The following is a 26,073-nucleotide window of genomic DNA, read 5'->3' on the forward strand; positions in this document are numbered from 1 at the left end:
GAGCTGAACCAGCCATTCAGTCCAATTATTGCTGGGGTGGAGAAAAGAAAGTCATGTATTTTTTTTTTTTTCAATATGGCTTTTCTGTATCAGTTTTAGGGGTAGAATGAAACCTGACGTCAGAAACCCTTGTATCTCATATAAGGAGATAAATTTAAGATTCAGCATCTAATTGGTGTTTGAACTTCAGAAAGTTTCCTTTTCTATAGTATCTGATGGCACGGAAGATGTTAAAGAGGGTTTCTATTGGCTCGGAAGGTGGCAATGTCAGAGGATGGGTCTATATAATCCCCTTCCTGCGTAGGAGACTCCATTAAGGGCCTGGAGGATTCCTTGCATGGTTTGAGGAAACTGAGGCTCTTGCCCAAAGACAAGAGGGTCGGCACGACCATGAACATGCAGTGCTTTCTCCAGGGACTTGTTTTTCTCCTCCTCGGTGTCTTGTCGAGTGCTCAAGGTAAGCATCCTCAAGATCAGCTGAGATACTGGATTAGCCATACGATTCTGGAGGGAAGGATCCCTGTGTTGTAAAGACCACACCTCTCTATGGACCATAGGTTTTCACCAAATGTGATCCTTAGATAGAGTGAATGTTGATTTTTCCCCTCATGGGGCTTTGTTTTTCAAGTTAAGCAGTAAGATGTTGCAGAGAGATAAATTTTATTCTCTGATTGACTGGTGTCAGTCTTTTAGCCCTTTGGGTCAACACCTAACAGCTCAGAAAATGATCACTTCCCGGTTTTCCTATCATGGATTGTGGCTGAGGGACCTGTTCAGCCTGGGTTTCTGATTTACCCTTCCTGCACTCCATATTGTGTGCTCTCCGTGGGTATTTTAGTTATTTCTGGTCTTAGCTTATGGATCGTGTGTGTGCGTGCATGTGCATGTATTATTTCAAGACTGGTGTGTGGGGGGAGAATGTATGAAGGCTAAAAGTGTAAAAAAATATATCTGTCCGGCAGGACGTCAATCTTTTAGATAGGAGTCCATAGAACTGACACCCTCAGACTGGTAGCTTAAGCCACACTGCTGGATTTGGTGTTGGTGGTGGTAATGAGAATGACGATATGTGTGAATGTACGTATGATGAGGGCAGATATGGAAACTTTCCTTTCTGCAAGGAAAGCCCTCCCTGCATAATCTATAATCACACCCCCTGGATAACCTTGCCCCTGCAGTCTAAGCCTGACTGCTTTAGCAGAGCTCCTCACCTCTCCATCCCTTCCTTATCCCATTGTTCCCTCCTTATCTCAAGCCTCCCCAGTCAGAAATCTCTGTCTCTCTTCTTCAGGAAATTCTGTTCCTCCCAACAGGAGCAAGAAGTTCTACTCCTCACTCCCGTGTTAAATTTCTTCAAACTTCCAATTCCTTGGGTGTGGGCCATATTATAATGATGGTTATCCTTTTTCAGGCTGTGCAGGCTCTTATGGATAGAGGTGGACTCTCAAGATGAAATATAACATTGGTGCTCTGATTAAATTTGGGGCTCTCTAGCCATGGGAGAAGTGAATAAATTTCTCCTTAGGCTGAGAATAAAGCTCACCTCCCTCAAGCATAATGTTTCCTCAGAGAGAACTTTTTGTAGGATCCTATCATCAAAGCACTAATTTACATACTAAGGTATTCAGTTCACATGAGTTTGCCTTATCAACTTGGCAATTTCAACCTTGGTATGATGGTTCCAAAGAGCATTAAATATTTCCTGAGCCTGGCACATGTTATAGAGTCTCTACAGTAGGTCAGGATCGGCCAGCTCCCTTTAGATTTCTTCTAAAGAATTTGCTTTAAATCTCAGAGTCTGCACGCACACACTCACTCATTCTCTCTCTCTCAGTTGAATCATAAAGTTCCTGTACACCATTTTATATCCACTTTCAAAATTAAAAATGTATTCAAAATTTCTTTTTGCCCTGTTAAGATATCTTCTATGTCATTTGTATGGTTGCCCCTATTTCAGCCATACTGTTATTGAATCATAATTTATCTAATCCTATTTCCTTACATTAATGTTTTCAATTACAATGCTGTGATAAAAATTTTATGAACATCAGCATTAATCTAATAGAAAAGCCACTATTATTTTTTCAAGTTAACCATTCTAAAAGGACTCTCTTTACATATATTCCCTAGTTGTCCATCAGAATAGTTTCAATAGCTTTCATTCTCAGCAACATTAACTGAATTTAAAAAGTATTATTATTTTCTTTATAATCTTGTCTTAAGTGCATGATATCATGTTTTTATTCTAATAGACCATTATAAAAAATGTTACCTTATTTCTTATATTGCAATCTCAAGATAGCTTTCATAACCACTTTTATTTTTTCCTCTGGAATTTTTTTTTTTTGTCTTTTTGCCATTTCTTGGGCCGCTCTCGCGGCATATGGAGGCTCTCAGGCTAGGGGTTGAATCGGAGCCGTAGCCACCAGCCTACGCCAGAGCCACAGCAACGTGGCATCCGAGCCGCGTCTGTGACCTACACCACAGCTCACGGCAACGCCGGATCGTTAACCCACTGAGCAAGGGCAGGGATCGAACCCGCAACCTCCTGGTTCCTAGTCGGATTCGTTAACCACTGCGCCACCACGGGAACTCCTGGAATGTTTTAAATTTTCTTATTTGTTGTAGGAAGTCTCTATAAAAGAATATCATTAGTGTTTTTCTTACATGATTTTTTAAAATAAGTCCCTCATTTTTTAATGTTTTTAGGGTTATGCATCTGAAGGGGGCTCATATGATCAAATCTACAATGTTTACTTTTATGATTTCGGCTTTTAATGCAATGTTGCAAATGCCATTATTCATCCCCAAATAACTTTTAATCCTGTTTTATTTTCTGCAAATAATTTTATAGTTCCACTAAAGACTATGTAAAACATTACTGTACCTGAATTTATCTTACCCTGTGTGGTGGCGTGATACATTACCAGATAGAAATTACATTTTAGATATGTGATACCTCAGTTCCATCACAAAACGAAAATGCATTGTTTCATGATTTCATGGGTATGACACCAAAAGAACAGGCAACAAAGCAAAAATAGACACATGCAAATATATCGAACTAAAAAGCTTCTGCAGAGCAAAGGACACATCAATAGAGTGAAAAGGCAACCTGCAACAAGTCATGTAAACAGTTTATTTCCAAAATATATAAGGAGATCCTTCAACCCAAGATTAAAAAAGAAAAAAACAAAACACTTTGATAACCCAATTAAAATTTTGGCCAAGGACTTGAACAGACATTTCTCCAAAGAACACATACAAGTGGCCAACAGGTATATGCAAACCATTGCTTTTGGAATGGATTAGCAATGAGATCCTGCTGCGTAGCACTGGGAACTATGTCTAGTCACTTATGATGGAGCATGATAATGTGAGAAAAAGGAATGTATACATGTATGTGTAACTGGGTCACCATGCGGTAGAGTAGAAAAAAAATCGTGTTGCGGAAATGACAATAAAAAATTTTTTTAAATAATAAAAAAAGAAAAGATGTTTGACATTGCTAATCATCAGGGAAATGTGAATCAAAACCACAGTGAGCTCTTACCTCACGCCTATCAGAATGGCTTAGATTCAAAGCCAGTATTGGCAAGGTCATGGAGAAATTGGCACTCTTCTGACTATTTATCCCCATTAAGTGTGTAAATTGCATCTCAGTAAAATTATTACCAAAGACCTGTATGACTTACAGTGCTGTCTCTCTTCATTCTTGATATGTTAACTTCATTTTTCTCTCTGTTCCGTATTGCTCAGTGTTTATCAATTTTCAATGAGCCACATTTGAAAGTTTTTCCTCTATTTTCCCTATCTTATGCTTACTTTATTTTTCACTAATTTGTGTTTTCTTCATTAATCCTCAACTCTCTATGTCCTCTAGGCTTTATTTTCTCATCTCCTAGTTTCTTAAACGGAAGCTTACAATTTTTTGTTTTCAGTCTTTCCTCTTTTCTAAGTCTAGGGTATAAATTTCCCTTAGGCACTACTTTAGCTTCACTAGAAGAATTTAGTTATATACCACATCTTTATTATCATTCTTTACAATATTTTCTAATTTTTAAATTTATTCCAGATCGAGGTACTGTTTTGGAAGGATGTTTCTTAACTTTTCCACATAGGGATGGCTACCTATATTTATTTATTAATTATTATTTTTTTTATTCCACTGTGATCAGAGTAAACACTCTGTATGAATTCATTTCTATGAAAGTTTTTGTCTTGTCATATGCTCATTATTTTTTTTTTTGGTCTTTTGTCTTTTTAGGGCCACAACCACGGCATATGCAGGTTCCCAGGCTTGGGGTCGAATTGGAGCTATAGCCGCGAGCCTATGCCACAGCCACAGCAATGCCAGATCTGAGCTGCATCTGTGACCTACACCACAGCTCACAACAATGCTGGATCCTTAACCCACTGAGCGAAGCCAGGGATCAAACCCGCATCCTCATGGATCCTAGTCAGGTTCGTTAACCAGTGAGCCACGACGGGAGCTGCATATGGTCATTTTGCTAGGTGTTCCTAGTGCATTTACAGTAATGTGAATTCTTTCGTTGTTGGGTGCACTGTGCTATATATGCTCTGTTGTTTTATATCTCCTTCATTCTTCCTTCTTTTCTGTATGCTTTGTCAGCATGCTATCGGATGTGTTAACGTTCCCCATTTTAATAGTGATTTTTGTCTATTTCTTTTCACTTTTCCAAGTATATTTCAAAGCTATGATTTGTTTTTCCTTATCTTCTTTTTACCGCCACACCCGCTGCATAGGAAAGGTCCCAGGCTAGGGGTTGAATTGGAGCTGCAGCTGCAGGCATACACCACAGTCATGGCAACATGGGATCCGAGGTGCATCTGTGACCTCCACCACAGCTTGCACCAATGCCAGATCCTTAACCCAGCGAGTGAGGCCAGGGACCGAATCCACATCCTCATCCTCATGGAGACAACCTCAGGTCCTTAACCCACTGAGCCACAACGGGAACTCCTCAAAGCTATGTTCTGATATCTTTCTTGGATTTTGATATCCATAATGTTTTTAGTAAGGATTTATCCCATTATAATCATGAAAATTCTCTCGTTAACTCAATTGGGGTATCTTGCCTTAAAGTATACTTTCTGTGACATTGACACAGTTTTCTAAAGATTAGTGTTTACATAGTACATACATTGTCTTCCATCATTTTACTTTCAAACTTTCTTTATCCTCATATAGGCACTGAGTATCCTGCAAGGAGTATTTAGGTGAATTTTGTTGCTTTATCTACATGGGCTTTTATTTGAAGTATCTAATCCACTTCCTGTACATACAATACTGATACTGTTGGGCTAGTAGCTACACTTTACTTTTAATTGACCCATCTGCATTATGTTCTTTTTTTCTCTTCTTCTGCATATTCTTTTGTATTAAACAAGCTGTTATTATTCCAGGTTTTCCCTTTTTTCTTTGATTTTCATCAGCTTTACTAGGTGTGGGACTTTTCACACCCTTCCATCCATTTTTAAAAATTCTCAATCATTTTATCTTCAAACAGTACTTCTGCTACTCTGTCTCTGTTTAGCCTTTTTTTTTTCCTCCACACCCATGGCATATGGTAGTTCCCAGACCAGGGGTCAAATCTGAGCCACAGCTCCGACCTGTACCACAGCTGTGGCAACACTAGATCCTTAACCCACTGTACCTAGCCAGGGATTGAAGCTGCACCTCCATAGCAACCAGAGCTGCTGCAGTTGGATCCTTAACCCAGTGTGCCATGGTGGGAACTCCTGTCTCTGTTTATCTTCTCCTCTTCCTTATCTTTCTTCTCTTTCTCACCTCTCATTTGTAGGATACCTCTAAGTCATTCATTGCTGTATTGACTTATGTAAAAGGATATTCATTCAATTCTTCAATTCAATTCTCAATTCTATTCATTTGATCCTTCATTCTAGACATTTATTTTCAGTGGGCAATTGTTCCTTTCATATATTTTATATATTTACAATTCTTTGTTAATTTTTTTCATCTTTTCACCTGTTTATTCTCTGCTTCCCTCTTTTTTCCTAAATACAAATTGATCGTAGTTCAAATCTTTATCTGCCAAATCCAGCATCTCTATCATGTGTGCCTCTGCTTTCTCTTATCTACTTTTTCTCACTTTGTTCATTTGCCATGCCATCAGCCCTTCATATGCCATGGAATTTTTATTGAATGCTAGAAATTATATATGAAAAAAAAAAGAAATTCCAGATACATTTCCCCCCTCTCCCCCCTCCCCCTCCCCCTTCCCTTCCCATCCCCCTCCCTTTGGCCACACCAACAGCATGTGGAAGTTCCTGGAACAGGGATTGAACATGTGCCACAGCAGCAACCTGAGCTGCCACAGTGACAATGCTGGATCCTTAACCTGTTGCACCACAAGGGAATGCCCTCCACATATATTTTCTAACACCTGAAAGGATTCACCTTTTGTTCTGCTAGGCAGGTGGGAGAAAGATTGCAGATCACCCAAATATCTGTATACAACCTAGAACAGAGCTTGTGACCAGTCTGGATTGCAGTTTCGGTAACACTCCGTGTACCTTCCATTCTTCTGTTTCTACGCCATGGGCTTTCAGGGCTTTGAATTGACAGTTTGGAAGTTTTAGGTAGCTCAGCACTCAAGAGAATGAGGGAATATCTACTCTACTTTCCAAAATTTTTACATAGTTCTTTGTCCTCCTGCCCTTCACAGCTTGTATACTGGGCAAATATTTGAGGAGACAACTTGTTATGTGAGAGTGGCTTTCAAGTCTCCTATTTTGTCGCTTCAGCACCAGGTAACCCTCAAAGTTACACTGGCCTATCTGTCCTCTGATTGCCTGAGTCCAGATTCTAAGCCATGTACCAAATTGTGAAATTCCCACAGAGAAAAAGTAGTTGTAGATCCTTGGCTAACATTGAAACATGTTTCATGGTCTCACTCTTCAGAATTTCAGCACATTTAGTCTGTGTTATGTTCACAAGTGTCTAATAAATTTACTTCTTTGAAAAACATTTTCCAGGCTTTAAGCTGTAGACAGCAAGATCATTGGGCTGATGTGAATCCCTCCATTCTTCATGGAGGTAGAAAATGTTAGGTTTTCTTCTTTACTTCATCATTTACTTAAAGTGCAACATCATTACACATTATTCAATCTTTCTTTACATCACTTTTTACATACAAAAGGAGAGAATAATACACTGAGTCTGTCAGAACTGTTTCTTCATGTGCTTTCAGACCAGGAATATAACCTATTTCTTCCCTGTGGTGGGGTTAGAAATACATGATGTTTTCCCTCTAAAGACTAAATCACTCCACATGTTGAACAACAGTGACTCCTGACACAAAATCCAAGTTGAGATGAGATTTATTTGGGAAAAGAAGTGCCATTCTAGGAGTTCCAGTGGAATTTGGCCAATTCCAATCAATATTTTACCTCCTCTCTCATGCAAGTTTCCACTATCTACTTAGAGAGATTATATTTTTTGAAACTAAGAATCCAGATCTGGAGTCTGAAGCTGTGAACTGTAAGTGAAGTATTCTGAGGCAAACCATGGCATATCATGGTATGTTTCTTAGTTTGGAATGACTATACCAAGAACGATTCTAAGTAGTAGAGGATTCACGGCTGCTAGCCGAGGCTTCTGACGAGACCAGTTCCTCACTCCATTCCTTTTAATCTAATCCTTTTAACTCTCAGGTCAATGGCAGCAAAGTGTGTGGGGGGTATAAAAAAAAAATCCAACCAGCTGCCAGCCCTTTGCTATGACTCTGAACTGATTTAACTGCTCGGGGTAGAGAGGCTAATATTTCCTGTGTATCTTTCTCAAATGCTATGAAGAACTCTACAGACCAGAGGTTAACTCATATGACCTGGGCTATATCTCCTGTCTCACACTACTCGCTAGAGTATTTTCAATTTAAATTTTCCTTTTTTCCCATATTTTTCAACCCTATTATTCTCTTATCACTGCCATAAGAAACTAGAGCCAGGTGCTGCCTCAGTGCAATGACTCCCTGTCTGAACCAGCAGGCTCTGCAGCCTCGGAGGAGAGCGCCGCCACCTGTTCAGGTAGGGGTCCCATGGGACCAGAAAACCCTTCTCCTTCCCTGTGTAAATGTCCATTCTCCTGACTCTCTCCTCAGACAGCAATCCGCTCCGCCTGGTGAATGGGGGCAGTCGATGCGTGGGCAGAGTGGAGATCCTTCACCAGGGCTCCTGGGGCACCGTCTGTGATGACTACTGGGACTTGAACGATGCGAATGTGGTGTGCCGGCAGCTGGGTTGTGGAGAAGGCCTAGAAGCCAAGGTGTTAGCTCACTTCGGGTCAGGATCAGGACGCATCTGGCTGGATGACGTGAACTGCACGGGAAAGGAGTCCCACTTATGGAAGTGCACCTCCCCGGGCTGGGAGCAGCACAACTGTGGTCATGAAGAGGATGCAGGAGTCATATGCTCAGGTATGGTCTGTGCGTTAATCACTGATTGAGAGATTGGAAAGATCCAAGGAAGCTGGTGTCTGATCATGGGCCAATAGGAGATGGATGGGCTAGAGAGGTCTAGGACATCTACCCATCCTCCCTGAGTGCACAGAGTAATGGGCTTCATTTGCTTTCCTCTTCTGCATTTCTGCTATTCTTTTCTTCTCCAGTGGTCTTACCTGACAGAGTTTAATCTATTATCCCAATTAAAATTAATCTTCAGGAGTTGCTGTCGTGGCGCAGTGGTTAACGAATCCGACTAGGAACCATGAGGTTGCAGGTTCGGTCCCTGCCCTTGCTCAGTGGGTTAATGCTCCGGCCTTGTTGTGAGCTGTGGTGAAGGTTGCAGACGCGGCTCGGTCCCGCGTTGCTGTGGCTCTGGCGTAGGCCGGTGACTACAGCTCCGATTAGACCCCTAGCCTGGGAACCTCCATATGCTGCGGGAGCGGCCCAAGAAATAGCAAAAAAGGCAAAAAAAAAATTAATCTTCACAATTCTTTTATAAGTTGCTTTTTTTTTTTTTGTCTTTTTGCCATTTCTTGGGCTGCTACTGCAGCACATGGAGATTCCCAGGCTAGGGGTTGAATCGGAGCTGTAGCCACCGGCCTACGCCAGAGCCACAGCAACGCGGGACCCGAGCCGCGTCTGCAACCTACACCACAGCTCACGGCAACGCCGGATCTCTAACCCACTGAGCAAGGCCAGGGATCGAACTCACAACCTCATGGTTCCTAGTCGGATTCGTTAACCGCTGCGCCATGACGGGAACTCCTATAAGTTGCTTTTTTGAAAGAGTGAAGCATTTTCAAATCATAACACAAGCATTCCCTTTGCATGGTGAGCCTATGGAAGGGAGGGACAAGAACGAGGATGTACTTTCCTTGGTGGAGTTGTTTCTGTTTGTGTAGTGAGACTCTATTTTGGGTTAGGTTAGTGTGAGTGGAGGTACAGAGGATACCATTAAACAAATCAGAAAGGAATTTATGGATTTGTGCCAAATTGCAAGTCTCCTTGACAATTTAGATGTAAATATTCATAGCGCTTTGGTTGGTAGGACCAGAGAACTGTGGATGAAATGCTCTGACTCATAGGTTCTCATTACATTATTAATAGAAAAAGATTATCTCTCCATTTTTTCTCTTAAAACGTCTTTATAGATTAAAGCTTTGTAGGAACACTTAGCCATACACTGACAAGTCAATGGTGGATGCAATAAAAATATTAATTCCTGTGTTGTACGGAAATGGATTATATAGTTTACATCTGATGACTTCAGTGGTATGAGAGAATTGCATTTGGGGGTCATTTAATAGGAATATATTTATTGAAGTGTAGTTGAATTACAGTACTGTATTTGCTTCAGGAGTATAGCAAAGTGATTTAGTTACATATGCATATATTTATATTTTTCTCAATTTTTTTCTTTGTAGGTTATTACAAAATATTAGGACAAACATAATTTTTTTAGTAAAGTGAAGGAAGCTGATAGTATCCAGGAAGGAGGGGATGGCAATGGAAGCTGACAAAGGGACATGAGGTTCTCTGAATAGCACTGTGGGTCCAGGTGTGATGTGGAGGATGCTGTGTGTACCTAGGGACACAGGATGTTTATACAAAAGGAGATAAGACAAGGATATATCCAATCACAATTTTCATTTTGTCTTAAGTGGGGTTGATTTACGTAAATAAGTAATCCTCTAATGGAACAGTTTCCCTTTCTGCAACCACCCAAGTCTCTCATGAACTTTTCAGAGGGCTTGAAACTGTCTACTTGTTCTCCTCCTCCACTAGATGTAAAGCCCCACAAAGACATGAATATTGATTTATTGGGATTTAATTTCCCAGCATCTACCAAAGTCCCTGGAACAAGGCAAATTCTAAAAAGGTGTTTTTATCTTTAATAAAACCACATGAAATTGGCCAACTACCACATGCAACAGACACTTCCTATAACTCACGCAACACAGTGTTCTACGCTAATCAAAACTAGTAGGAACTGGAGAGATGGATGAAGAGCCAGAGGATACAGGGGCAGGAGAGGCTGATGGTCAGAGGCCCTGAGAGTTGGTCTGGATGCAGATATGCATCATAGCTACAGGCAGGACAGAAGAGGCGGTCTTGGTCAAAGGGAGAGGAATAGGGATGTGATCTAGAGGACAAGTGATGAAAACCAAACTGGTCACCCTTGCTCTCCCGCGTCCCTGGACAAAACAGAGCCCCAAAGTTATAACAGTAAGAGGGAGTATTTCTTCTGGCCCAGAGAGCCCTAAGCAGAAGCTGACATATAGAAAACTGGAGGCTTCCCAGGTTCAGGCATAGGTGCAGAAAGAGTACTTTCCTGAAGAACTGGCCCCCTGAGATCCCTCTTATGACTCAATTTGATGTCTCTCTTGCAAGTGAGAGAAGAGTGAGTAGAGGTGAAGCTCCAAGGAGAATGGGCCATGGTGCACACTGAACACCAAACCTGGAGGAAGATGAGATGCTGGGCAGTAACCCCCGACCTGAGAGCACAAAGCAGACAGAAGGGCTTCCGTCTCTAACTCTGTGACCTTGCACAAATGGCTCTTGTGACAGAACCTCCCTAGACTCTATCTTCTCTGGTCTAAAGTAAGAGCATAGTGCTCAAGCATTTCCAATATCATTTACAGACTGAACACTTATTGACCTTAGCCCTGAAAGAGGCCATATTTTGCTTGGTGCGGGCCTGGGTATCTTCTTCCTTTTTTTTTTTTTTTTTTTTTAATTTTCCCACTGTACAGCAAGGGGGTCAGGTTATCCTTACATGTGTACATTACAATTACATTTTTCCCCCAGCCTTTCTTCTGTTGCAACATGAGTATCTAGACAAAGTTCTCAATGCTATTCAGCAGGATCTCCTTGTAAATCTATTCTAAGTTGTGTCGGAGAAGCCCAAGCTCCCGATCCCTCCCACTCCCTCCCCCTCCCCCTCCCATCAGGCAGCCACAAGTCTCTTCTCCAAGTCCATGATTTTCTTTTCTGAGGAGATGTTCATTTGTGCTGGATATTAGATTCCAGTTATAAGTGATAGCATATGGTATTTGTCTTTGTCTTTCTGGCTCATTTCACTCAGTATGAGATTCTCTAGCTCCATCCATGTTGCTGCAAATGGCATGATGTCATTCTTTTTTATGGCTGAGTTCTTCTTCCTTTTGACTGAAGTAATGGTGTGTCTGTATCTCTTCGTATCTATGACCCAACATGTGACCCTAGTTCTCCATGGTACAAGACACAGGGTTCAAATTTTAGGGGCTTTTGGTTACCTTCAATGTTTGCTATTTTGGTCCTTTGGAGTTTCTGTGGCATTGCATAAACATATTAATTCTAAATTCGGTAGTCCAGGATAAAACTGCTTTTCCTCTGCCATTTTCTCTGCTTAGGCAGATATTCAGAAATGTATCCTGACACCTTTGAGGTCAGATCAAGACTGATTTCCATTAAAAGGACAAGAAACTGGTCCGGAGCTATCCTAGTCTTCACCCTAAAAAATTCACTCACTCTCTTCAGATGAACCAGTGAGGAGCTCAGTGAAGAGCTCCATGTCAGTCACGGACTTCCTTGGCCCTCATTTGCACAGAAACTTATAAATAAGTGTATAAATGTCACCCAACAAGCGGGTAACATCCGCAGTGAGCCCAGATTCTCCTTTACCTCAGATGACAACATCTGTGGAACTAGTGGATTAGTAAAACTTCGCTTCTCACTAACAATACCAGTCTTGGGCAGATACTAGAAAGTCCTTCCCAAATCATAGACCAATGACAAGATTTCTGTTACATCGCCGACTCAAACGATGTCAGTCAACATGAAATACGGGGTCATGTTAAATGACATGAGGAAAAAAATTACTTTCATGAGAAAGCCATAGAATGTGTCTTCTTCACAGTCAACCCTGTTTTTCAAAGAACATCTATAATTCATCATTTTCTTTCAAAGTCTCATGCCTCAATCTGATATATATACATTTATCTATCACAAAATTTATTTTTGAGATGGATAGCAAATAAAGATTTATTTTATTATTTTCAAATCGATCCCTCGCTTTTCAGCACTCTTTATTGAATGATCTACCTTTTGTAGTGACTTAAAATACTACCGTATGCCGCGGGAGCGGCCCAAGAAATAGCAACAACAATAACAACAACAAAAGACAAAAAAAAAAAAAAAAAACTACCTTTTTCAAATACTAAATTTCTATGTTTGTATGTGTGTCGTTGAGTCTATTAGTTATATTCTACTACATTCACTCTAGTCTCCTGTTACACAAGAAACATGATTGGTTTTATTGTATATAATAGCTTATCCTCTCATATCAACCTATTTCATAAATTTTCTTGCAATGTTAACACATGAAATTTTCTATGACACTTTAAAATAAAGTAGAAAATCAAAAATAATAATTTGTCTCAGGAGGCTCTTTCCCAATGTGTCTAAGACTTTATTGATTATCAAGCATATATTTGAATGTCTGACATGTGTCAGGCTACATAAAACAGTGTGCAAGGAATAGTTCTTGTTCTTTCTAAATTTATAATATCATGAGATAATGCAGAAACTAACAGCTTGTTTAGGAAAAAAGAAGAAATGCTTTAATTAGAATGAGTAGCCTATAACCAAATTCCCAACCAGACCAGACTAGGGGTCCTAACCTGAGCCTGTCTGGGGAGATGGAAATGGATAAATAATCAAGGGCAAGCACAGCGTTTTCTCTCTCACCCTTCATTCCCATAGAAAGGCTCAAGCTAATCCTTCCATTCTTCAGTTTCTGTGGTGTCTTTTCTGTTTTCTCCTGCTGTCTGTGGCAGATTGTTCTCTGTTGGAATATTTTTTCCAAGTCCTCAATCAGAGTCCTTTATCGGAAAGAATTCCACCATGCACATAAATAATAATCATAAGCACACTCAGAAATCAGGCAAGTGTACCTTTAAAATGGTTCTTTATGATTCGAGGTTTTAATTCTTTTCAAATTGAATTACCTTTTCTCTATTCAGAATATGGCTCCCGGGAGTTCCCGTCATGGCTCAGTGGTTGACGAATCCTACTAGGAACCATGAGGTTGCGGGTTCGATCCCTGGCCTTGCTCAGTGGGTTAAGGATCTGGCATTGCCGTGAGCTGTGATGTGGGTCACAGACATGGCTTGGACCCCACATTGCTGTGGCCCTGGTGTAGCCAGCGGCTACAGCTCTGATTAGATCCCTAGCCTGGGAATCTCCACATGCCAAAGGTGCAGCCCTAGAAAAAGACAAAAAAAAAAAAAAAAAAGGCTCCCGAAAGACCAAATCATGATCACAAGTCTTTTCCTTGGTCTCCTTCCTTCAGGTTCATACTCCACCCACTCCCAGTTCAACCTACCACACACCCCATCCACACTCCACTTCTATAGAAGTGCTTCCCTCTTGGAGTTCCCTTGTGATCCATTTGTAGCGCTTAAGAGGGTTGGTTTGTTTGTTTGTTTTTTCTTGTCTGCTGTGGGAGAAATGGGAAAGGCTAGAAGGATTAGGTGGCAAATGGTAGCAACACAGGGGATAAAATGTACTAAAAATATGTGGGACGGGTATTTTTTCCCCCAATATTTCTGTCTTTCATCCATTCCAGGGCTTTTGCAATTTGGAAGACTCCAAATTGTGTCTGGCTTGTTTGCTTTCTGTTCTTTCTTCCTCACTCTCCTTTTTGGCAGCATGCTGGCTATTTCGCAAGAACCTAAATAGGAAAGAAACATGCAGTTAGCACAGAGGTAGGAAGAAAATACACAAAGTTACTGTCACTCCATCGCATTTGCTAAGATACCCATTTCTTGGAAGCAAAACCCCCTAGAATGAAGTAAACAAGAAACTCAGCTCTCTTGCACACTGCCACTGAGAACTCACCCTCTCCCAGGTTCATTGATAAATCCCAGGCTTTCAAGAAAGATGGCCAGGACCAGCCCCCTTCTCTCCTATGACTCTCTGAGCTTTCTTAATATCCAAACTCATCTGAGGAGAACTCCTTTCAAAATCAGCTCACCTAAGAAACTCTTGGAATTTTTTACCATCAAAAATTATGAGGAAAAAAAGTGATGTCATGAGGGTGGATTGTTATAAAATCAGTATTTCCTCCCTTGAGCCAGAAGTCTGCCTACACTTTGGCACATCCATCCCTCGTGTTGTTCCTTAGTCTCAGTGACTTAAGCATTGGCTCCCCAGAGAAAGCTGCCCAGAATTCTAGCCTCAGAAATCTCAGGATGGCTGGCGAACCTTGTCTGACCCATAGACCTCAAACCTCTTGAATCCCATGGACTTGTTTCACTCTGGGTTAGTTCAGATCAGTCATACCCATGCACCCAATTTTGAATGCCCACTACAGGGCATTTTGGGGGAGGGGGCCCTGTAGTTTCCAGACCATTGGGTGAGGAATTCACATTCCTCACCAGCCTCAAAAGATACATTCTTGGGAATCAGCCATTCCACACTGACCCTGCAAATCCTGGATTTCTCTTTAGAAACTTTCCTATGAAAATGCAAATCTGACAATGACTGACAAACTCTCTTTCCAGGCCCCAGCCCTGGAAAAGAAAAGCTTTCACACCCTTGCTTGTAACACATTGTTTTCCTCTGCCAAGCCAGGATCATGAACCCTCCCTGGCTTTGCTGTTTGCTTGTTTCTCTTAGGATTTGTGCGTCTAGCTCAAGGGAATGGACCCTGCTCAGGGCGAGTAGAAGTGCATTCTGGAGAAGACTGGACGCCAGTGTCTGATGGGAACTTTACATTCCCCACCGCCCAGGTCATCTGTGCAGAGCTGGGATGCGGCAAGGCTGTGTCTGTCCTGGGTCAGAGGCCCCTCAGAGGGTCAGATGACCAGGTCTGGCCTGAAGAGTTCAGGTGTAAGGGGGAGGAGCCTGAGCTCTGGTCCTGCCCCAGAGTGCCCTGTCCAGGAGGCACTTGTCACCACAGTGGAGCTGTTCAAGTTGTCTGTTCAGGTGAGAGGCAGATCAGGACCCAACCTCCCTGCCAACCCAGTTCAGGAAAATCAAGATGTTGCTGAAATCCCGTCCTCTCCCACCAGCATACACGGAAGTCCGGCTCATGAGAAATGACACCTCTCAGTGTGCGGGGCGAGTGGAGATGAATATTTCTGGAGGATGGAGAACACTCTGTGCCTCCCACTGGACCACGGCCAATGCCAATGTTGTCTGTCGTCAGCTCGGCTGTGGAGTCGCCCTCTCCACCCCGAAGGGAGCAGAGGGAGGTGATCAGATGTGGAAAGCCCGATTTCGCTGCTCTGGGGCTGAGTCCTTCTTGTGGAATTGCCCTGTGACTGCCCTGGGTGTTCCTGACTGTGCCCATGGAAACACAGCCTCTGTGATCTGCTCAGGTAAGAGAGGGAAGGGCTAACTGGTACTCAGGTTGCTCCTGGAGGGGAATGTCCCTAAGGGCAAAGAGTGCTGGAAAACTGGCTTCAAAATAAGATATTTCATGGTGATATATGGTTCTTCTGATTGCTCATTTATTCTTAAGTTCAGGCCAAGGTGTGTTCTGAGTTTAATGTATTTTTAAAATATTATTATTTGTGTATAATCACAGAAAACAATGTAGAAACAATGCCAGCTGTGTTGGTCCCTTATTCAACTCATTCTTAGTGCAAAAGCTGCTTTTAAAAAACATGTGACGTTGTCAGAAGCAGAACTCTCCTTGGAGAAAGTGAACTCTAAAATTATGATAATTTCATGGCTATGTTACTGCTTTCATCTCAGACCCCATCCCCAAGTTATTACTTAGTTTAATTCAGGGTCCTGTACTCCAACCCCACCAACCCTCTGTTCATTGCTGTTTCTGTAGGAAACCAGACCCAGGGGCTGCCTCAGTGCAATGACTCCCTGTCTGAACCAGCAGGCTCTGCAGCCTCAGAGGAGAGCACCGCCAACTGCTCAGGTAGGGGTCGCATAGGACCAGAAAACCCTCCTCCTTCCCTGTGTAAATCTCCCACCTCTTTTTCTGACTCTCTCTCCTCAGACAGCAGACAGCTGCGCCTGGTGGATGGAGGGAGTTACTGCTCAGGGAGAGTGGAGATCCTTCACCAGGGCTCCTGGGGCACCGTCTGTGATGACAGCTGGGACCTGGACGATGCGCACGTGGTGTGCAGGCAAGCTGGGCTGTGGAGATGCCATCAGTGCACTGGGGTCTGCTCACTTCGGGGCGGGCTCAGGCCACATCTGGCTGGATGACGTGAACTGTACAGGAAAGGAGTCCCACGTGTGGCAGTGCCCTTCCTGGGGCTGGGGGCAGCACAACTGCAGACACAAAGAGGACGCAGGGGTCATCTGCTCAGGTCCGCTCAACATTGTCCACAGGTTGGGGAGGGGTGGGGGCCCTGGAGGTGGGATCTGAGCCCTGAGAGAGAGTTGCTGAAAGGGCCAGAGAAGGACGCTTCCTCACAGGGAGCTGGTCTTTGTAGCAAATGTGAAGTAGCTGTTTCGCTTGCTCCTGTAGCAGCTGAGGTTCTGGAGCTTTCCTCTCAGCAGTATCTCCTGGCAGAGCCATTTCTTACAGTTTCCACTTGAAAGCAGGGCTCCCTCTTCAGTTATGTCTGGTACAAAATCTTACACCCACTTTACTAGTTTCCATTTGCTTCTGTAACAAATTACTACTCAGTGGTTTAGAACAACAGGTTTTTATTGCCTTCCAGTTCTGTAGATTAGATTCCAACAGACTTGGTCTGGGCTAAAATCCAGATTTCAACAGAGCTGCTTCCCTTCTGAGGCTGTGGGGAGAATTCTGTTTCTTATCTTTTCAAGCCTCTAGAAACTGCCTGAAATTCTTGCTTCACTGCCTCCTTCATTCATCACCAGAAATGTTGCATGTTTCTAATCATTATGCATAGTCACCGCTCCCTCTGACCACAGCTGGGAAGAGTAATCCACTTTTATGACAGTGGGTCTGAGAATGTGATTAGACTGGGCTCACGTGGTCAATCCACAGTATTCCAGCTTAATCTCACATCTCAAGGTTCTATTTTAGTCACATTGTTACAATCCCTTTTGCCAAGTAAAGTCATACATTCACAGGTTCCAGGGATGATTCCAGCTATCGCACCACTATCCACAACCCTTTCACATAGATTTTGGAGGTTTTGTCAGGAAGCAGGATTCACTGCCCCCTCCTGCAGGTGCCCATGTTGGTCTTCCTCTTGGTTCATCTTTCACTACATCACTGTGGTAGAAGTAGAAAGACAGACAGATATGGACAAAGTCACATAAAAGAGAGACAGATTTCAGTCTTGTCTCCCAGTGGGCATCTCCTCAGCTGGTTGGGGATGAGTGTTCACAATTTCTGGGAGAGAAGAAACCCCAGAGCTTTGAGTGGAGGGCTCACTGTGTCGTGGTCCCCCCTTTCCGTTGCAGAGTCCCTGGCCCTCAGGGTGGTGAGCGAGGACCAGGAGTGTGCAGGGTGGCTGGAAGTTTTCTACAACGGGACCTGGGGCGGTGTCTGCCACAGCCCCATGGAAGACATCACCTTGTCCATGATCTGCAGGCAGCTTGGCTGTGGGGACAGTGGAACCCTCAACTCTTCGGTGGCTTTTAGGGAAGGTTCTAGACCCCGGTGGGTAGATTTAATCCAGTGTCGGAAAACTGATCGCTCTCTCTGGGAGTGTCCTTCTGACCCTTGGAATTCCAATTCGTGCTATCCAAAGGAGGAAGCCTATGTCTCCTGTGCAGGTGACTTACTGTCCGTTTCTGTGTGTCCGTCTGAACCCTGTAGTATGTTGTTAGTGAGATTTCATTTTTTTTTGTCTTTTTGTTGTTGTTGTTGTTGTTGTTACTGTTGTTGTTGTTGCTATTTCTTGGGCCGCTCCCACGGCATATGGAGGTTCCCAGGCCAGGGGTCGAATCGGAGCTGTAGCCACCGGCCTACGCCAGAGCCACAGCAACGTGGGATCCGAGCCGCGTCTGCAACCTACACCACAACTCACAGCAACGCCGGATTGTCAACCCACTGAGCAAGGGCAGGGACCGAACCCGCAACCTCATGGTTCCTAGTCGGATTCGCTAACCACTGCGCCACAACGGGAACTCCAGATTTCATATTTTTAAATGTAAGTGATAAATCAAGTCTACAAAATGAAGTTTGGATGGAGCTCGTTTAATCCACAAATTCATTATAATTAATATATAATTCACATAACATTGGTTTCAGCTGTACTTCCTAACACTTGTATATCTGGATGTATTGGGAAATGATATCCATCACCATAGTTACAATTTTTTTAAGATGAGACCGTTAAGATGTATTTTCTTACCCGCTTTGAAACACACAATATAGTACTAGCTTAGTCACCATGCTAGACATCACATGCCCATAACTTATTTATCTTATAGCTGTAACTGTGTATCTTTTGACTGCCTTTACCCATTTATCCCACAGGACCTACCCACCTTTGGCAACCACCAAAATTTTCTCTGCATCTCTGAATTTGTTTGTTTATGTTTTTGAGAATGCCCATGCAAGTGAGCTCATGTGGTATTTGTCTTTCTCTGACTGGCTTATTTCACTTAGCGTATTGCCCTTGAATTCCTTCCATGTTGTTGCAAATAAGATTTTCTTTTCTTTCTTTCTTTCTTTATTTATTTTGTCTTTTTAGGGCCACAGCAGCGGCTTATGGAGGTTCCCAGGCTAGGGGTCTAATCGGAGTTACAGCTGCTAGCCTACACCAGAGCCACAGCAAGGCCAGATCCAAGCCACATCTGCAACCTACACCACAGCTCACAGCAACGCCGGATCCACAACCCACTGATCGAGGCCAGGGATTGAACCCGCAACTTCATTGTTCCTAGTCGGATTTGTTTCCACTGTGCCACGACGGGAACTCCAGATTAGGATGAATTTAAAGGAATTATATTCACTGGATTTTGTTCAACTACTATACATTCATTCAGTAAATATTTATCGGGGTTCCCATTGTGGCACAGTGGAAACAAATCTGACTAGTATCCATGAGGATGCAGGTTCGATCCCCGGACTTGCTCTGTTGGTTAGGCAGCCGGCGTTACCGTCAGCTGTGGTGTAGGCTAGCAGCTGTAGCTCTGATTTGACCCCTAGCCTGGGAACTTCCATATGCTGCAGGTTCAGTCCTAATAAGCAAATAAATAAATAAATGAAAAATACATAAATATTTATCAAACCCACACCACTGTATTTAAAGGAGTTCTCCACACATATTGAATGTGGGCATCCAATGTGCACAGTCCTTGAAAAACAAAGTGAATAAGATTTGAAAAGTCTTTCCACTATTAGAGCTTTCATGGGGGGTGTAAGTGTGTGTGTAGATATATTTGTAGGTGTCTATACGTGCATTTGTTCTGGGATATGGAGACTGATAAACGAGTAAATAAAAAAATATTTCAGCTTATGAAGGATCAAGTGAAAGTCTGAGCCCATTAGATTATGAAGCCTGTGTTTTCACTTGTCATTTGCACTGAGCCAAAGATCACAGATAACTTTGTTTGGGGGACAAGACAACCCCAGCTGTCCCTGACTCAGGACGTCCCTCTCCTTCGCTTCTGCAGGAAGGAGACCCAAGAGCTGCCCAACTGCTGCCCCCTGCACAGGTATGTCAGGCCCTCCAGCCTCCCCTGTGGCTCCCAGGGGCTCCCTCCTTCCCACCAGGGGCAGTCACAGGTGGGGCTGCTTTGCCTTTTCAGACAAAGAGAAGCTGCGACTCAGGGGAGGAGACAGCGTGTGCTCAGGGCGAGTGGAGGTGTGGCACAGCGGCTCCTGGGGCACAGTGTGTGATGACTCCTGGAGCCTGGCAGAGGCCGAGGTGGTGTGTCAGCAGCTGGGCTGTGGCCATGCCCTGGAAGCCCTGCGGGATGCGGCATTTGGCCCCGGAAGTGGGAGCATCTGGCTGGACGAGGTGCAGTGCAGGGGCAGGGAGTCCTCCCTGTGGGACTGTGCTGCGGGGCCCTGGGGGCAGAGCGACTGCAAGCACGAGGAGGACGCTGGAGTGAGGTGCTCTGGTGAGTGGAGGACCAGGTGAGGGGCTAGGACTGAAGGACATGAAAGTTTGTGTCCCGAAACCTTCTCTGGAATAATCAGTTGTTTGGCGCTCTGGCTCCAGGAGAGGTTACTGCCTGATCTCCTGGAACCTGAAACAGTTCAATGTGCCAGGGATGGTAAGAGTAACCCTATGGCTTTCTCAGGCCAACTCAATATAGTGATCTATTCTTTTTCACTTCTCTCCAGGCGAGAGGACAACAGTTCCCCCGGCTCGTGGAAGTAAGTGGTTCTGTGGCTCCGAGCCATGTGTTAGAGGAGACTCCCATATTTTCAAGGAACTCCACTGTACATGTATTTTTGAGCAAATTTCCGTATCAGTCAGAAAAGCCTAATGATCAGAAGTTTATACTCCTCCTAAGTAGTGGCAGCTGTAATGTCCAGAGCTTCACCAGCTTTAATTGAGCAAAAACCCTTCAGAAGCAGATCCAGAAGACAGTTGGCACAGCTCAGGGAAGGACCTGGATCAGTCTCACCTTGGGGATCACACAGACCCATTGTATCTGAATGGTGACTTCATGGTCTTGAGGATTCAGAAGATGACTGGGATAAGGAGGAATTTGGGTGTTCTTCTGGTCTTATAATCCTCCTGAAACCTCATGGCCCTCTGTCCTCAGGCACCACTGCAGGCTCGGCTCCTGTCCTTGGCCTCTTCTCCCTTCCTGGGATCCTCTGTATCATACTGGGGGCCCTTCTCTTCCTGGTCCTCGTTATCCTGGGGATTCAGCTACACAGATGGAGAGCAGAGCACCAAGGTAGGCTGTAGGGATGCTAAATGATCTGGAAAGTAGTGGGAAGGGTATTGATCCAGGTGTGACATCAAGAAAATACACAAGTATTGGTCTCCAACCTCATTATCTCTCAAAATTCCAACTTTTCTAAAATAGACAGAAAAGCTTTGAAAGGATGAATCCAGCCCTGGCCCTGGACTGAATGTCAAATCTCTCAACAATTATAACTTCCTGCGTGAACAGGAAGGAGAAATTTCAGTAGAAATTGAGTGTGGAATGTGTGGGATGAAGGTCAGGGTCGGGAAACCCAGTTCTGTTTTAGAAGGCTGATAAAAGAGCCCCGGCATCCCAGAAGAGTTTCCCCAAGTGCATTGGGTCTGTTGGTGAAGGGAACATCTCCAGGGACAGCCTCTAAACTCTTGCTGCTTCCCAGCCTTATCTGCTTTTGAAGATGCTGTCGATGAAGGCTTGTACCAGGAGATTGATGACCTCATAAAACCAGAGAAGGAGGACCTACTGGACAGCCCAGGTGTGTCCCATGCCCTCTGCTCTCTCCATGAGCTAGCTGTGTGTTACCTGTAGCAAGCACGAACCCAGACACTAGCTCAAACTCACACAAGTTGCAAGCCCTTCTCTACAAGTACAAAGCCTCAGTATTTCCTCTAAACCGATGACGCCGGGCTTCCTGCTATGGGCAATGTTTCTGTTTGTCTGTGATGTTTTTCTCCCTACCAGCAAACCTGTCTGATGACTCAGTGACTCGGCTGCCATATTACACAGGGGACACTGAGGAGGATGGAGACCCTGAATATGCTCCAGGTAGTAGAGATAGGCCTTCCCTTGGATGGAGGGGATGAGGAGGGGTAATCTTATGTGAGGGAACCCTCCTGTGATTAGAATAGGAAGGATCTCTTCTCACCAGTCCAGGATTGCCCACTGTGGGACCTCAGTTCTCTGCAGCCACAACTTCTTCTCCTCAGATACAGCCATCATCTAATGTATTATGAAAGATCCAAAGTCCATGTTTTTTTGAAAATAACACTCCACATGGATAAGCTCAAATTTCTCTAGCTAAAGGGAACATTTGTGAGCTACGCTTGGACAGAGCAGTACTATGCGATCTGAATTATTTCATGGAGTTTGTGCATATTGAGACAAAACTATTTTTTAAGCCAAACCAAATAATTCTCACTTATTTGAGACAAAACTATTAATATTGATAAGACCTGGAATACATGGAGTGATTGATGCCTGTAGTTATCCACTACTAGAACCTCTTCCTCACAAGGAACCTGAGAAAAGAGAATGTCCCCACCTGGATCTTCTCCAGAGTGTAAAGATGGGTAACTCATGGAGATTAGATTCAACCAAGGACCAGAAGGCTTTGAAACCCAGGCATCCAGAGATTGGGACTGGCGGGATATCCTGTCTCTGAGTGACTGATGTCCAGGCTTCCTCTTCCTACCAGCCCTGTGACTCCCAAAGCTTCAGAAGGCACATGGACCCCTCCTTCTCTTGGTCCAGATTCATCCTCCCCAGTCACTGATATGTGCATAATATATGTGACAGCTCAGTATCACATGCTTGAAAACAGTACCTGAAACTCATGGCACAATAGCTTTTGTTGATGCTTTACAGTATGAGATGCCATGTTAGAAAACTATGATTGGCCATGATACATTGAAATATTTTGAAGATTTAAATGATTTCTGAGAACATGGAGATCAAATACATGCCTTTGGCACAACCCTGGAATATGGTGGCTATATTTATCATCCATTAGAGTCTCTGCATCAGAAGGGACTTAGGACATCCCTTAGTCCAGCCCATACTTTGCTACTCCACCTAAGTCCTTCTCTGTCTTTAGAGCCTCGGGGAGAGCATGTCAATGCCACAGGAAGTGGTTATGATGATGTTGAAGAGTTACCTGTTCCTGAAATTCCTTTCTCTCCTGGGAGGAGTGAGAATTATTTTCCCACAGAGGATGGAGGTGGTGACAGGTATTCCCAGACAGGTGAGTGGACAGCTCAGTAGGCTGACTTCCTTATCATGGAGGAGATTACTTTTGGCTCATCAATAGTCTGTTTTTACTTACTGTCAGGATCTCAGTACACACCTATTCCCAGATAAGATCAGCTCTGCCTCACCCTTGTTACATTGTAGCTCATCTCATCTTCTGAGAAGTGTGTTCTCTGTGTCTGTGTCCACCATCAGTTGGATGTGGACAGGTCTGTATGGTTGCAGAGGCTTTTCTCCTATTTTCATACCCCAGATTGATGAATGTTCTGACAGCAAGTTTTGCGGTTCTTTCGTATTGTGAGAAGTACTCTGGAAAGTTCTTGTTTTGATGGCAATTTTTTTAATTGAAGTATACTTTCTCTGGAAAGTTTGTAAATAGAAGTGTAAGTAAAATGTAAGATCTGTAAAAATTTGTTTTGGAAACATTAAACCAAATGTTTAATGATGATATTTCTCACTCTTTGAGCAGAATTGGCAATGAAAGAGACATAAAATCTCAGCCCTCCAGGGAAACCAAGACACAATTTTCTCTCACTCTTTCAATTGACAAAAGAAGACCCTCATCCCCCAGGACAAGGCTTTCTGCTTCTGGGTGAACATGTGGTCCTTGGGGAGCAGGGGTTTTGGAATTTGGTTGAGCTGTCCCCCTTTTGGCATCTGACACAGGAAGCAAGTTGCTCTCATCAATACTTACAGGTCAGGCTTGATCTTTTATCAAGGTGCTGAGCAGGGGGCATCTGAGGCACTCTATTTGGTCATCTCCTGCCTCCATTCCTTATGAAATCAGAGCAGACTGGTGTGGAACAGGCATGCCTGTCTCCTTTCCAACTGGCAAGGTCAAGACAAGACTTTGCATGAGTAGCTGAGAGTGTATGAAGTAGCTTCATCTAGCCTTTCAGAAAAGGGCTGTGTTTCCACAGATATTCTGTAGTCAGTTTGACTAGTCTCCTTCCACCATAGGACTACATCCAGTCTTCTTGTCACCACTCAAACTGGGATTCTCCTTATTGTTTCAGGCATCTCTCTGCAGTCTCCTGGAGAAGCTGTCAACTCTAGCATGGAAGAGAAAGAATCCTCACTGGTCCTGAGACGAGAAGATCCTGGGTATGATGATGTTGATCTTAGCATCATGTCGTGCCACTTTTTGAAGCAAGAAGCTCTTTGAAGAAACGTCCACAATATTGTTTCTCAAATAAATGAGAGTTTTGTTTTCGTCCTGACTCTAGAGTTTTTACATACGGCACTGAGTAAAGAAGTTGTTCGTAATGAACACTCTTGAGCTTCACAGACAAAAGTTGTTCTCTTAAGAATCTTGGGGTATTCACCACCGCTGACCTTGGAAAATCATCTTCAAATATACCCCTTTCTCCAAGTGAAACCTCAGTTGAGAATCAGTGTTATTCACCTCCCCCACAGACTCCAGTCTTGCCTTCCCTTAGGTACAGAGAAATTCGTGCTTTCTAAAGTAACATTAAACTCTGAAATCTGGTCCTGAACTAGGTGTTTACTCTTAGAGCAAGAAACGCAAAAAAAACCTAACAATATTTCAACATATCACACCTATCCTCCACTGAAACCTGGGAGTGAGGTTCAAAGTGAATTGGGTTGATCAGATAGAGGGAAATGGTCGTTGCCCTTCTAATTTTATCAAATTTTTGTATAATAATAATAACACCAAAAACCTGCTGCTACCTAACAATATCTTTTACTCTAACTGCCTTCTGTCTTTTCTAGTTTTTCGACAATATCCTACATCTCTGCCCTTTCTATCAAATTGCACCTTCTATTCTTTGTAACTTCCGTCATTTCCCATCCTTTTCCATTAGTATGTATTTTCCATTCCCTTCTCTGGCTCTTTTTGTGGAGCTACTCAACACCTCTAAACCCCCATTCGTGTAAAAATTTGAAGTGGTTGTGCTTACTTTGAACTCTTCCCACCCCAAACTATCCTCACATATTTCCTAGAGTTGTATCAAGGCTGAGAGACAGCTGGGGAGCCAGGGACGAAGACGCCAAACAGTGCTATTCTCCTTCCCCAAACCATTATCAGACTCAAGTTTACCAAAATCAACCATTTATAACAATTATCTGAATCAAGAGACATAACTAGTCAGTCACCTGGAAAGAACTCCAAGAGTGTAATGGCCACACTATAAGGTAAGTACGTTTTGTTTTGAAGGAACCGTCTCTTTTCCAGAGTGGCTCTAGTCCCACCAGCAATCTAGGAGAGATCTAGTTTCTCTGCATCTTCATCAGGATTTGGTATGACCACTACTGTTTAGTAAAGCAGCTCTAATGGGTGCATTGACTCAGTCTATGCCTTTTAATTAGAGGGTTTGGTCCACTTACACCTCATGTAATGATAATATAAGTGGATGGAGTTCTACCATTTTACTCTTTCCCTCCTGTTTCTTTTGGTCCTCTTGTTCTACTTTCTTTTAAGTAATTGAATACATGCAACATTCTGCTTTAATTCCTCTGTTAGCCTTTTAGATGCATACCCTAGCATATTTTTTAGCAGTTTTTCTAGGCATTGTAACATACACCATTATGTCCTGAGTCTCCTCTAGCTTCTACCTAAATTAAGTTCCTGTGAAGTATCTTCAACTTGTTGTGATTTACTTTTTTAATTACTCAATGAATTTTATTACATTTATAGTTGTACAATGATCATCACAACCTGATTTTATAGCATATCCATCCCAAACCCCCAGCGCATCCCCCCACTCCCCCCAACCGGTCTCCCTTGGAAACCATAAGTTTTTCAAAGACTGTGAGTCAGCGTCTGTTCTGCAGT

The 26,073-nt window shown here is 43.3% G+C and overlaps 1 pseudogene; it reads left to right on the forward strand.

Moving 5' to 3' along the window:
• Positions 1-327: 327 nt before the first annotated feature.
• LOC125131270 (antigen WC1.1-like) lies at positions 328-24,489 on the forward strand (annotated as a pseudogene).
• The last annotated feature ends 1,584 nt before the right edge of the window (positions 24,490-26,073 follow it).

Source organism: Phacochoerus africanus, chromosome 7 (assembly GCF_016906955.1).
Source record: "Phacochoerus africanus isolate WHEZ1 chromosome 7, ROS_Pafr_v1, whole genome shotgun sequence".
In the NCBI taxonomy this organism is placed as follows: domain Eukaryota; kingdom Metazoa; phylum Chordata; class Mammalia; order Artiodactyla; family Suidae; genus Phacochoerus; species Phacochoerus africanus.